Below are 14,541 nucleotides of genomic sequence, written 5' to 3' on the forward strand. Positions count from 1 at the left end.
AGAGTGTTATCAGGTATGGGATGACGGCGTGGTTCGGAAATCTCTCCACACAGTCCAAATCAATGTTGCAGCGCCTGGTACAGACTGCTATGAAGGTGATGGGGAGGACTGATAAGCTCTCCCTTCAGTCCATCTATGAGCAGTCTGTACTTAGGCAGGCGCGGAGAGTACTGGTGGACCCGTCCCACATCTTTCAAATGGAATACGAGCTCTTGCCTTCTGGCAGAAGGTTCAGAATCCCTAAAACTAAATTGAATCCTTTTAAATATTCCTTCGGACAAGTCTCCATCAAAATTTTAAATCAAAACTTTGAATAGATTTGTACGATTTGTAATAGATAGGCCTGAGAAGTGTGCAATAACTCGGTGTATTCTATTTCTTTTGTTTTTTGTTGTTTTTTTACGTGCATTTATTGTCTGTAATGGCAGCTACTACAATGCACTACGCACTCTTGAGTCCATGACAAATTTACCCTGGGGGACAATAAAGTATATTCTATTCTATTTTATTCAACTGTAACCTTGCATTCTAGAATGGTAATGTTTCACTCTTGAACTGCATCTTAAAGTTCTAGAACTTCAGCCTATCATTTTAGAATTGCAACTTAACAGTCTAGAACTGTAATTAACATTCTAGAACCGCATCTTAACATTATAGAAGTTCAACTTAAGCTGATGAGTAAAAGCAAAGGTTAAATCACTGCTTTGAATATTACCAACTTTCCTTATAATGTCAGTCATCTAAATGTCTGGCTGTCTGTCTGTGTGGCTCACAGGTGCAGCGGATCCACTTTCAAATACCAAATGGGCAGTTCAATTCCAGTATAACAATGCATGCAAGTCTAGAATGTGCACGCATTGTAAGACTGTGTCCTATAGAACCACAATTTAACATTCCAGAACTGCAGCTTAACATTCTAGAACTACAACCTCACATTCTAGAACTGTAAGTACAATTTTAGAACCGCAACTCTACATTCTAGAACTGCCCGGCTAGCTGACGGTTGCCGTTGGGCGATGGTGTTTTGAAAGTGGGAATCTGTGACTTCTGCACATTGTGGTGTTGCTGTGGTTCATTAGAGCAGATCAGCTCAGCTCTCAACCACAAGATTGGCAGTTCTATCCCAGTGTAACAATCCATGCAATTTGCCAGTCTAAAATGTATGTGCATTGCTCAGATCAGAATAAAGTCTGGTGAAAAGCATCTTTACCATTCTACAATCTTATGTAAAAGTCTAGAACTGTAGCTTAACATTCTACACTGACATTTAATATTCTCAAACATCTCAAAATTCTAGCACCGCACCTTAACATTCCAGAACTGCAGCTTAACATTCTAGAACTTCAACCTCACATTCTAGAACTGTAATTTAACAGTCTAGAACTCTAAGTAAAATTTTAGAACTGCAACTCTGCATTCTAGAACTGCCCGGCTAGCTCAGTCGGTAGAGCATGAGACTCTTAATCTCAGGGTCGTGGGTTCGAGCCCCACGTTGGGCGATGCTGTTTTGAGAGTGGGAATCTCTGACTTCTGCACATTGTGGTATTGCTGTGGTTCATTAGAGCAGATCAGCTCTCAACCACAAGATTGGCAGTTCTATCCCAGTGTAACCATCCATGCAATTTGCCACTCTAAAATGTCTGTGCATTGTATGCTCATGTCCTATGGTGACCTCCTGTTGCTCAGATCAAAATAAATTCCCGTGAAAAGCGTTGTTACCATTCTACAATCTCATGTAAAAGTCTAGAACTATATTACAAACTTTCCTTATAATGTCAGTCATCTAAATGTCCAGTAGGGTGGCTGTGGCTCACAGGTGCAGCGGATCCACTTTCAAACAAAATGGGCAGTTCAATCCCAGTATAACAATGCCTGCAACAAACAGTCTAGAACAGGGGTGTCAAAGTCATTTTCACCAAGGGCCACATCAGCATAATGGTTGCCCTCAAAGGGCCCGATGTAACTGTAAAACAGTATAAATGTAACCAAATATAATGCATAAAAAATGTAACTACTCCGTAACATATTGTTAAATAACTTTTTGTATGTATTACTTATTGAAGTTACAAATATTACATATGCATTTGCATAGCTTGTTGCTCTGTTACTATAACAATAATCCTTTACATTTTCAGGTTGAGACCCACATTACTCCATTGATCAACGATCAAACTATTCAAGTAAATAAAGAAAAATATTATCAAAACACAAGTTATGACATTAAATTTGTTTAAAACATTTTTGACACAGTAGAGAGGGTCAGAATAACATACGACAATAACAACGAACCAGCTGCTAAGAACATGTGTGACAGCATTTTACAAAAAGAAATGGCTGCACACAGCCTGCAGGAGTAAACATTTGTCTGCATAAACACATAAACCTGTAAACAACAAATACATTGCTGCACATAAAGTAGTACATGTAATAAACTGAAAATAACAAAATAAGGGTTGTCTCAGTTCACAGCTATGAGTTATGAGCTATGAGGATATACTGCCTGTCCTTGAACACACCAAGTGGATCCCCTCTCCACCATCCTCATCCATTGATCATGTTCTGAAAACAACAAACACAAAACAAAATGCAAGCACAATCATTAAATTGCACTCAGTTGAACTATTCTTATTCTTGGTTGAAATACAAGTTATTACCGTATATTTTAATTAGGTTTTTAAAAATGCTTACCTATCCATTTTCTCTCCGGATGTCTGACACCGTTTTCCTTTGGCCAGTGTGTCGATGTCTGGTTTTAGCTCCTGTGCTGTGGCAATCCGTAAAACAGCGTGGAGGTTGTCATCAGTGATGCGTGATCTGTGCTTGGTTTTGTTTAGATTCATGACTGAAAACATCTGTTCGCACAGATAGGTGCTCCCAAACACAGACAGAACACGGGCAGCATGAAGTCGAAGCTGTGGCATCACACCAGGGGGCAGTAGACGGTAAAAGTCCTCGATTGCAGCATCCTGGAACTTTGCTCTCAGGCCACTGTCGCTTTGCAGCTCGATTAACTCCAGCTGAAGGTGATGAGGCACACTGCTGACATCGGCGGTGAAAGGACTGGTAAAGATGGCAAAGCCAGAGTGCTGTGCTTTGAAGTCAGAGAAGCGCCGACCAAACTCATTCATTAACCGGCTCAGTTTGGTAGCCAACCTGGCACATGAAAAAACACCAGGAACTGAGGCCGAGATGTTCTGACAAACAGAAAAGTGGGCAAGATTGTCCTGTTCCACTTGGCACTTCCATAGGTCAAGTTTCCGCTGGAAACATGTGATCATGTCGGACATCTGCGTGATGACTTGTTTGCGTCCCTGCAGCTTCTGATTCAGTTGGGCGAGATGCTCCGTTATGTCACATAGGATAGCAAAATCACACAGCCAGTTTGGATCTGACAGTTCAGACAAGGGTTTTCCTTTACTCTGCATGAAAACAGCAATGTCTTCCCTAAGCTCAAAAAATCATCTGAGGATTTGGCTTCTACTCAGCCACCGCACTTCTGTATGGCAGGGCAGGTCTCCGTGCTCCGAGTCCATCTCCTGCAAGAACAGCTGGAACTGGCGGTGATTCAGGCCACGCGCCCGAATGAAGTTCACCGTTTTCATTACTGTGGTCATTATATTATCCATCCCCAGCACCTTTCCACACAAAGCTTCTTGGTGAATAATACAATGATAAGCTATCAGAGGCATGTGACAGTTACTGTTTTTCATTTTCTCCTTCATTAATCCAACCAGGCCCGTTTTTACTGACTTGTCTTACTGACTTCTCCACCGCTTCATAAATATCCCGTCCCGTTGTGGTCCCATGCATGGCAGCTACATCCAAGAGCTCCTCGGTGACAGAGAGGTCCGACTTCACGCCTCTAATAAAAATGGATAGCTGTGCAGTGTCCGTGTTGTCTGTGCTTTCATCAACAGCTAATGAAAAAGCTGTGTAACTACGGGACTCTTCGGCCAGCTGTGTTGACAGGTTTCCTGCTAGCTCCTTGACTCGGTCCGCGATGGTGTTTCTTGACAAACTGACATTTTTGAAAGTCTGTATCTGGTCGGGGCACACCTGCTCACCCACCTTCAGCATGCACTGCTTCAAAAAGGCACCCTCTGAAAAAGATTTTGAAGCGCGAGCGATTTCTTCAGCCACAATAAAGCTAGCTTTCACTGCCGCATCGTTTTTGGTGGTGGCTTTCAACATTCTGTTGTGATCGCAGTTTGCCTTTTAATTCTTTGGCTACATTTAGCATACTTGGCTCCGTGTTTGGTGTCAAAATGCCGACGTAGATTGTACTCTTTGACGACCGACACCGCCTCATAACACACAAGACATACCGGTTTTTCTCCTTGAAGCACAAACATATATTCGCCTTCCCATCTTTCATGAAACAGCCTTCCATCTGCATCAATCTTTCGCTTCTTGGACATTTTGGGATCATTTGGGGATATTTCTCAATCTCACTTGTCGCATTAATTAAACACTGATGTGGACACTGCGATCTAGTGGCGGGATGCCGTCACTTCGCGGGTAACATAATCGCCGTGCATTGTGGGAAATGTAGTTTATGGTCAATGCACGATTTAAAGCAACATAGACCTATTTTAAGACAACCTTTTTTTAAAGACCATTAAGCACTTGGGGGCCACATAAAATGACGTGGCGGGCCACATATGAGTTTGACACATGTGGTCTAGAATGTGCACGTATTGTATGACTGTGTCCTATAGAACCACAATTTAACATTCCAGAACTGCAGCTTAACATTCTAGAACTGTAAGTTACATTTTAGAACCGCAACTCTGCATTCTAGAACTGCCCGGCTAGCTCAGTCGGTAGAGCATGAGACTCTTAATCTCAGGGTCGTGGGTTCGAGCCCCACGTTGGGCGATGGTGTTTTTGAGAGTGGGAATCTCTGACTTCTGCACATTGTGGTGTTGCTGTGGTTCATTAGAGCAGATCAGCTCAGCTCTCAACCACAAGATTGGCAGTTCTATCCCAGTGTTACAATCCATGCAATTTACCAGTCTAAAATGTCTGTGCATTGTATGCTCATGTCCTATGGTGACCTCCTGTTGCTCAGTTCAAAATAAATTCCTGTGAAAAGCGTTGTTACCATTCTACAATCTTATGTAAAAGTCTAGAACTATATTACCAACTTTCCTTATAATGTCAGTCATCTAAATGTCCAGTAGGGTGGCTGTGGCTCACAGGTGCAGCGGATCCACTTTCAAACAAAATGGGCAGTTCAATCCCAGTATAACAATGCCTGCAACAAACAGTCTAGAACAGGGGTGTCAAAGTCATTTTCACCGAGGGCCACATCAGCATAATGGTTGCCCTCAAAGGGCCAGATGTAACTGTAAAACAGTATAAATGTAACCAAATATAATGCATAAAAAATGTAACTACTGCGTAACATATTGTTAAATAACTTTCTGTATGTATTACTTATTGAAGTTACAAATATTACATATGCATTTGCATAGCTTGTTGCTCTGTTACTATAACAATAATCCTTTACATTTTCAGGTTGAGACCCACATTACTCCATTGATCAACGATCAAACTATTCAAGTAAATAAAGAAAAATATTATCAAAACACAAGTTATGACATTAAATTTGTTTAAAACATTTTTTGACACAGTAGAGAGGGTCAGAATAACATACGACAATAACAACGAACCAGCTGCTAAGAACATGTGTGACAGCATTTTTACAAAAAGAAATGGCTGCACACAGCCTGCAGGAGTAAACATTTGTCTGCATAAACACATAAACCTGTAAACAACAAATACATTGCTGCACATAAAGTAGTACATGTAATAAACTGAAAATAACAAAATAAGGGTTGTCTCAGTTCACAGCTATGAGTTATGAGCTGAGGATATACTGCCTGTCCTTGAACACACCAAGTGGATCCCCTCTCCACCATCCTCATCCATTGATCATGTTCTGAAAACAACAAACACAAAACAAAATGCAAGCACAATCATTAAATTGCACTCAGTTGAACTATTCTTATTCTTGGTTGAAATACATGTTATTACCGTATATTTTAATTAGGTTTTTAAAAATGCTTACCTATCCGTTTTCTGGCCGGATGTCTGACACCGTTTTCCTTTGGCCAGTGTGTCAATGTCTGGTTTTAGCTCCTGTGCTGTGGCAATCCGTAAAACAGAGTGGAGGTTGTCATCAGTGATGCGTGATCTGTGCTTGGTTTTGTTTAGATTCATGACTGAAAACATCTGTTCGCACAGATAGGTGCTCCCAAACATAGACAGAACACGGGCAGCATGAAGTCGAAGCTGTGGCATCACACCAGGGGGCAGTAGACGGTAAAAGTCCTCGATTGCAGCATCCTGGAACTTTGCTCTCAGGCCACTGTCGCTTTGCAGCTCGATTAACTCCAGCTGAAGGTGATGAGGCACACTGCTGACATCGGCGGTGAAAGGACTGGTAAAGATGGCAAAGCCAGAGTGCTGTGCTTTGAAGTCAGAGAAGCGCCGACCAAACTCATTCATTAACCGGCTCAGTTTGGTAGCCAACCTGGCACATGAAAAAACACCAGGAACTGAGGCCGAGATGTTCTGACAAACAGAAAAGTGGGCAAGATTGTCCTGTTCCACTTGGCACTTCCATAGGTCAAGTTTCCGCTGGAAACATGTGATCATGTCGGACATCTGCGTGATGACTTGTTTGCGTCCCTGCAGCTTCTGATTCAGTTGGGCGAGATGCTCCGTTATGTCACATAGGATAGCAAAATCACACAGCCAGTTTGGATCTGACAGTTCAGACAAGGGTTTTCCTTTACTCTGCATGAAAACAGCAATGTCTTCCCTAAGTTAAAAAAATCGTCTGAGGATTTTGCTTCTACTCAGCCACCGCACTTCTGTATGGCAGGGCAGGTCTCCGTTCTCCGAGTCCATCTCCTGCAAGAACAGCTGGAACTGGCGGTGATTCAGGCCACGCGCCCGAATGAAGTTCACCGTTTTCATTACTGTGGTCATTATATTATCCATCCCCAGCACCTTTCCACACAAAGCTTCTTGGTGAATAATACAATGATAAGCTATCAGAGGCATGTGACAGTTACTGTTTTTCATTTTCTCCTTCATTAATCCAACCAGGCCCGTTTTTCCTCCACACATTGCCGGTGCACCGTCTGTAGTTAATCCCACCAACTTTTCCCAGGGCAATCCAGTTTTACTTACTGACTTCTCCACCGCTTCATAAATATCCCGTCCCGTTGTGGTCCCATGCATGGCAGCGACATCCAAGAGCTCCTCGGTGACAGAGAGGTCCGACTTCACGCCTCTAATAAAAATGGATAGCTGTGCAGTGTCCGTGTTGTCTGTGCTTTCATCAACAGCTAATGAAAAAGCTGTGTAACTACGGGACTCTTCGGCCAGCTGTGTTGACAGGTTTCCTGCTAGCTCCTTGACTCGGTCCGCGATGGTGTTTCTTGACAAACTGACATTTTTGAAAGTCTGTATCTGGTCGGGGCACACCTGCTCACCCACCTTCAGCATGCACTGCTTCAAAAAGGCACCCTCTGAAAAAGACTTTGAAGCGCGAGCGATTTCTTCAGCCACAATAAAGCTAGCTTTCACTGCCGCATCGTTTTTGGTGGTGGCTTTTGTGAACACATTCTGTTGCGATCGCAGTTTGCCTTTTAATTCTTTGGCTACATTTAGCATACTTGGCTCCGTGTTTGGTGTCAAAATGCCGACGTAGATTGTACTCTTTGACGACCGACACCGCCTCATAACACACAAGACATACCGGTTTTTCTCCTTGAAGCACAAACATATATTCGCCTTCCCATCTTTCATGAAACAGCCTTCCATCTGCATCAATCTTTCGCTTCTTGGACATTTTGGGATCATTTGGGGATATTTCTCAATCTCACTTGTCGCATTAATTAAACACTGATGTGGACACTGCGATCTAGTGGCGGGATGCCGTCACTTCGCGGGTAACATAATCGCCGTGCATTGTGGGAAATGTAGTTTATGGTCAATGCACGATTTAAAGCAACATAGACCTATTTTAAGACAACCTTTTTTTAAAGACCATTAAGCACTTGGGGGCCACATAAAATGACGTGGCGGGCCACATATGAGTTTGACACATGTGGTCTAGAATGTGCACGTATTGTATGACTGTGTCCTATAGAACCACAATTTAACATTCCAGAACTGCAGCTTAACATACTAGAACTGTAAGTAAAATTTTAGAACCGCAACTCTACATTGTAGAACTGCCCGGCTAGCTCAGTCGGTAGAGCATGAGACTCTTAATCTCAGGGTCGTGGGTTCGAGCCCCACGTTGGGCGATGGTGTTTTTGAGAGTGGGAATCTCTGACTTCTGCACATTGTGGTGTTGCTGTGGTTGATGAGTAAAATCAAAGGTTAAATCACTGCTTTGAATATTACAAACTTTCCTTATAATGTCAGTCATCTAAATGTCCAGTAGGGTGGCTGAGGCTCACAGGTGCAGCGGATCGACTTTTAAACAAAATGGGCAGTTCAATCCGTACAGACACTGAAAGGGGGACATCCCAGTGGCGGATGTTGGAAGTGTGTTATGGGCATACTTGACCCATGGCAGCTGAGATGACCAGGAGGTGGGATTGGAAGAGACCAGGCAGCGAAGCGTGGACTCCATCTTCTGGTTGGCCCTCTCGGCTTGACCATTAGATTGGGGTTGGAATCCAGACGTGAGACTGACCGTGGCTCCAATGGCCAAGCAAAAGGCCTTCCAGACAGCTGAGGTGAACTGAGGACCACGGTCGGAAACAATGTCACAGGGTAGACCGTGAATTTTAAAAATCTCCTTCACAAGGACGTCTGCTGTCTAAGTGGCAGAGGGAAGCTTTGAAAGGGGCAGAAAGTGAGCAAACTTGCTGAACCTGTCCACAACAGTCAGAATAACCGTGTTCCCCTCAGAAGAGGGCAAACCGGTAACAAAGTCCAGGGCCAGATGCGACCATGGTCGCCGGGGAATTGGCAGGGGGTGAAGCAGTCCAGAGCTGGGTTGATTGGATCCCTTATTCTGCGCATAGACAGGACAGGGAGCAACAAAACTTCGGGTCTCCTCTCCCATGGCAGGCCACCAAAACCATCTACAAAGTAACGCCATAGTCCGAGCCACACCTGGGTGGCACGTCATCTTGTTGGCGTGTGCCCAATGGAGCACGGCAGAGCGGACCGACTCAGGCACAAACAGACGACCGGGCGGCCCGTTCCCTGGATCCGGCTGCGTCCGAAGGGCTGTCATAACCTCCTCCTCAGTCTTCCAAGAGACAGCTCCCACGACGAGTTCCCGAGGAAGAATGGTCTCAGATCTGGTACAGTTGTCCTCCATCTTAGAAAACATCCAGGACAGAACGTCCGCCTTGCCATTCTTCGAACCTGGTCGAAAGGTAAGAGAAAAGTTAAAACGTCCAAAAAACAACGCCCACCTGGCTTGACGGGAGTTGAGACGTCTGGCGGATTGCACGTGTGCAAGATTCTTATGGTCCGTCCAAACAACAAACGGGTGAACAGCACCCTCCAGCCAGTGGCGCCACTCCTACAAGGTGAGCTTGACAGCGAGCAGCTCCCAGTTCCCCACATCATAGTTTCTTTCTGCTGGAGAAAGACGAAGAGAACAGAAAGCACAGGGGTGAAGTTTATTATCAGAGGAACTACGCTGGGACAAAATGGCTCCAACCCCAACATCTGAAGCATCAACTTCCACAACAAACTGAAGAGAGGTATCAGGCTGAGCGAGGATGGGAGCGTTAGAGACACGCTGCTTAAGATCCACAAAAGCCTTGTCCGCCTCAGGAGTCCAGCAAAACGCTCCGTTGCTTGAAGTCAAAGCAGTTAATGGAGCGGCCACCCGACTGTAGTCCCGGATGAATCGTCGGTAGAAGTTGGCAAATCCCAGAAATCTCTGGAGTTGCAACCGAGTACCGGGCTGAGGCCAATCAATCACCGCCCTAACCTTCTCTTGATCCATCTTAACTTGACCTTCAGAGATGATGTACCCGAGGAAGGAAGTGGTGTGGGCGTGAAAATCACATTTCTCAGCCTTAACGAAATAGGCGGTTCTCCAGTAGTCGTTGTAGGACTTGTTTAACATTCTGGACATGGCTGGAAAGATCCTTAGAAAACACGAGAATATCATCCAGGTAAACAAACACAAACTGACCGACCATATCTCTCAGAACATCATTTACCATACTTTGGAATACAGCTGGGGCATTGGTGAATCCAAAAGGCATGACCAAATACTCAAAATGACCCATGGGTGTATTGAATCCCGTGAGCCATTCGTCCCCCTCTTTGATCCGGACGAGATGATATGTATTGCGTAAGTCGAGCTTAGTGAAAACAATTGATCCCTGCAGAGAATCAAACGCAGAGTTCATCAAAGGCAGAGGATACTTGTTCTTAATGGCGATATCGTTTAACCCACGGTAGTCAATACAAGGCCGAAGAGATCTGTCTCTTACCAACAAAGAGTTGGTGGTGACGAGGAGGGACGAATGAGGCCAGCAGCAAGAGAATCCTTCAGGTAGGTCTCCATAGCCTCGCGTTCGGCAGAAGCCCACTCCAGAGCCTTCCCACTCTGGAGTCTCATGCTCTACCGACTGAGCTAGCCGGGCAGTTCTAGAATGTAGAGTTGCGGTTCTAAAATTTTACTTACAGTTCTAGAATGTTAAATTGTAGTTCTAGTATGTTAAGCTGCAGTTCTGGAATATTATATTGTGGTTCTATAGGACACAGTCATACAATGCGTGCACATTCTAGACTGTTTGTTGCAGGCATTGTTATACTGGGATTGAACTACCCATTTTGTTTGAAAGTGGATCCGCTGCACCTGTGAGCCACAGCCACCCTACTGGACATTTAGATGACTGACATTATAAGGAAAGTTTGTAATATTCAAAGCAGTGTTTTAACCTTTGCTTTTACTCATCAGCTGAAGTTGAACTTCTAGAATGTTAATTACATTGGAGCTGAGCTGATCTGCTCTAATGAACCACAGCAACACCACAATGTGCAGAAGTCAGAGATTCCCACTCTCAAAACATCATCGCCCAACGTGGGGCTCGAACCCACGACCCTGAGATTAAGAGTCTCATGCTCTACCGACTGAGCTAGCTGGGCAGTTCCAGAATGTAGAGTTGCGGTACTAAAATTTTACTTACAGTTCTAGAATGTTAAATTGTAGTTCTACAATGTGAGGTTGAAGTTCTAGAATGTTAAGCTGCAGTTCTGGGATGTTAAAATTGTGGTTCTATAAGACACAGTAATACAATGCGTGCACATTCTAGACTGTTTGTTGCAGGCATTGTTATACTGGGATTGAATTGCACATTTTGTTTGAAAGTGGATCCGCTGCACCTGTGAGCCACAGCCACCCTACTGGACATTTAGATGACTGACATTATAAGGAAAGTTTGTAATATAGTTCTAGACTTTTACATAAGATTATAGAATGGTAACAATGCTTTTCACGGGAATTTATTTTGCTCTGAGCAACAGGAGGTCACCATAGGACATGAGCATACAATGCACAGACATTTTAGACTGGCAAATTGCATGGATGGTTACACTGGGATAGAAATGCCAGTCTTGTGGTTGAGAGCTGAGCTGATCTGCTCTAATGAACCACAGCAACACCACAATGTGCAGAAGTCAGAGATTCCCACTCTCAAAACAGCATCGCCCAACGTGGGGCTCGAACCCACGACCCTGAGATTAAGAGTCTCATGCTCTACCGACTGAGCTAGCCGGGCAGTTCTAGAATGCAGAGTTGCGGTTCTAAAATTTTACTTACAGTTCTAGACTGTTAAATTGTAGTTCTAGAATGTGAGGTTGTAGTTCTAGAATGTTAAGCTGCAGTTCTGGAATGTTAAATCGTGGTTCTATAGGACACAGTCATACAATGCGTGCACATTCTAGACTGTTTGTTGCAGGCATTGTTATACTGGGATTGAACTGCCCATTTTGTTTGAAAGTGGATCCGCTGCACCTGTGAGCCACAGCCACCCTACTGGACATTTAGATGACTGACATTATAAGGAAAGTTGGTAATATTCAAAGCAGTGTTTTAACCTTTGCTTTTACTCATCAGCTGAAGTTGAACTTCTAGAATGTTAAATTGTAATTCTAAAATGATAGGCTGAAGTTCTAGAACTTTAAGATGCAGTTCAAGAGTGAAACATTACCATTCTAGAATGCAAGGTTACAGTTTAACAATGTTTGTGGGAGGGGGAGGGAAAACAAATTGGTCAGACATGGTAGGGAAAGATAGGCAGAGACTAGGGTACTGAAGACTTAGAGGACTGAGATTATAGGAAAAGGTTATAATCATCAAAGCAGTGATTTTACCTCAGTTTTTATTCATCAGCTCAAATTGCACTTCTAGAATGTTAAGCTGCAGTTCTGGAATATTAAATTGTGGTTCTGTAGGACACAGTCATACAATGCATGCACATTCTAGACTGTTTGTTGCAGGCATTGTTATACTGGGATTGAATTGCACATTTTGTTTGAAAGTGGATCCGCTGCACCTGTGAGCCACAGCCACCCTACTGGACATTTAGATGACTGACATTATAAGGAAAGTTTGTAATATAGTTCTAGACTTTTACATAAGATTATAGAACGGTAACAACGCTTTTCACAGGAATTTATTTTGCTCTGAGCAACAGGAGGTCACCATAGGACATGAGCATACAATGCACAGACATTTTAGACTGGTAAATTGCATGGATGGTTACACTGGGATAGAACTGCCAATCTTGTGGTTGAGAGCTGAGCTGATCTGCTCTAATGAACCACAGCAACACCACAATGTGCAGAAGTCAGAGATTCCCACTCTCAAAACAGCATCGCCCAACGTGGGGCTCGAACCCACGACCCTGAGATTAAGAGTCTCATGCTCTACCGACTGAGCTAGCCGGGCAGTTTTAGAATGTAGAGTCGCGGTTCTAAAATTTTATTTACAGTTCTAGAATGTTAAGCGGTAGTACTGGAACGTTAAATTGTGGTGCCAGAATTTTGAGATTGAGTTTGAGAATGTCTAAAATGTTAAACTGCAGTTCTTTCTCAGAATTTTTACTACATTATAAGCCTATCATTTTAGAACTACAACTTAATATTCTAGAACTGTAATTAACATTCTAGAATCACATCTTAACATTCTAGAACTGCATATTATAAATCCAGAACTGCAGCTTAACATAACTGCGACTTGAGCTGATGAGTAAAAGCAAAGGTAAAATCACTGCTTTGATGATTACAACCTTTCCTTATCATGTCAGTCCACTAAATCTCCAGTAGGGTGGCTGTGACTCAGAGGTGGAGTGGATCAACTGTCAACTTTCAACACAAGATGGACATTTCAATCCCATCATGTCCTATGCTGACCTCGTGTTCTTAAGATCATACTAAAGTCTGGTGACAATGCATATTAACATTCCAGAACAACAACTTAACATTCTAGAACTGTGATTAACATTCTAGAACTGCATGTTAAAATTCTAGAACTAGAAGAGAACATTAGAACATTTGTAGTGATGAATTCAGTCGCTCTCTAGCTCACTTGATTGCAGTCGCATGTTGAGCCTCTGTTGTCAGTTTGTAACAAAAAATAAAATGGATCGTGGATCATTTTGTTGTTGCTGACTTGACAGATGACTTCTCTATTGGCTGGTGAAACAGGTGACTTCCCTTAAATTCTAAAACCAGCTTCCTGACCAGCAGGTAACAACATTAGCTGGTTTGACTCGATCTGAGACGGGCCGTTTCAGACTGCTGATGATGAGTAATAGCAAAGGTAAAGTCACTTCTTTGAGGATTACAACCTTTTCTTATAATCAAGTCTCAGGTACCTTAGTCTTCAGTCGCTCTCCTTCATGTCCGTCTTTGTGACCCATAAACGCTCAGTGTCGAGGGCCAAAGGGAAAGCACCTATGAATGGAAGCGTGGCTCTTTGCGCTGTTGTATTTGGTCACACACGAAATCGGAACGATATGGAACGATCTGTGAAAGCATGGGGAAAAGGGATTTTTTTTAGGGTAATGGGGAATTTTTTTGGGGGGTTTTGAGGTCATTGGTTCGATCCCACCCTATGTCAGGCAAAGATGAAGAAGATATATATCCATAAATGAACATGCTATTCATACACAAGCTTCATCTGAGTGTGTATATAACGTAAGTGCTGCATATTTATATAATCTATTTAAAGACTAATAACATGTTTAGAGCATTGAAGTTCTAACCAGATGATTAAATGGTGAGCTCTCTGTTGTTAAATCTAATGACATGTTCATGTGAAGTTTTTATTGTTTGCACAATGACCCGTCAGTGTGCTTGAGCATCGTGTTATAAATGATGATGAAATGCAGCCAGTCAAAACAAAAGCCAGAGAAGACCAAGCATGATGCGTGATCAACACGGTGCAAGGAAAGGGAACTGAAGCCAGCTCAGATCTGATCGCTGCTCTCTGTCAGCTGGATCCACGCCTTTCCAAAGGGTTGAAGTTAAGCT

General features: G+C 43.3%; 6 non-coding genes and 2 pseudogenes across 6 annotated transcripts; 3 read left to right on the plus strand and 5 right to left on the minus strand.

The window, feature by feature from the left end:
* Positions 1 to 1,426: 1,426 nt before the first annotated feature.
* Positions 1,427 to 1,499, plus strand: trnak-cuu (transfer RNA lysine (anticodon CUU)). Its single transcript has one exon. It is a non-coding gene; the product is annotated as a tRNA-Lys (tRNA).
* A 1,185-nt stretch (positions 1,500 to 2,684) lies between these two features.
* LOC144512528 (general transcription factor II-I repeat domain-containing protein 2B pseudogene) lies at positions 2,685 to 4,418 on the minus strand (annotated as a pseudogene).
* Positions 4,419 to 4,805: 387 nt separating this feature from the next.
* trnak-cuu (transfer RNA lysine (anticodon CUU)) lies at positions 4,806 to 4,878 on the plus strand. Its single transcript has one exon. It is a non-coding gene; the product is annotated as a tRNA-Lys (tRNA).
* LOC144512530 (general transcription factor II-I repeat domain-containing protein 2 pseudogene) lies at positions 4,812 to 7,867 on the minus strand (annotated as a pseudogene).
* A 387-nt stretch (positions 7,868 to 8,254) lies between these two features.
* Positions 8,255 to 8,327, plus strand: trnak-cuu (transfer RNA lysine (anticodon CUU)). The gene has a single exon. It is a non-coding gene; the product is annotated as a tRNA-Lys (tRNA).
* Positions 8,328 to 11,078: 2,751 nt separating this feature from the next.
* Positions 11,079 to 11,151, minus strand: trnak-cuu (transfer RNA lysine (anticodon CUU)). The gene has a single exon. It is a non-coding gene; the product is annotated as a tRNA-Lys (tRNA).
* A 559-nt stretch (positions 11,152 to 11,710) lies between these two features.
* trnak-cuu (transfer RNA lysine (anticodon CUU)) lies at positions 11,711 to 11,783 on the minus strand. The gene has a single exon. It is a non-coding gene; the product is annotated as a tRNA-Lys (tRNA).
* Positions 11,784 to 12,882: 1,099 nt separating this feature from the next.
* Positions 12,883 to 12,955, minus strand: trnak-cuu (transfer RNA lysine (anticodon CUU)). Its single transcript has one exon. It is a non-coding gene; the product is annotated as a tRNA-Lys (tRNA).
* Positions 12,956 to 14,541: the final 1,586 nt, after the last annotated feature.

Source organism: Sander vitreus, chromosome 24 (genome assembly GCF_031162955.1).
Source record: "Sander vitreus isolate 19-12246 chromosome 24, sanVit1, whole genome shotgun sequence".
In the NCBI taxonomy this organism is placed as follows: Eukaryota; Metazoa; Chordata; class Actinopteri; order Perciformes; family Percidae; genus Sander; species Sander vitreus.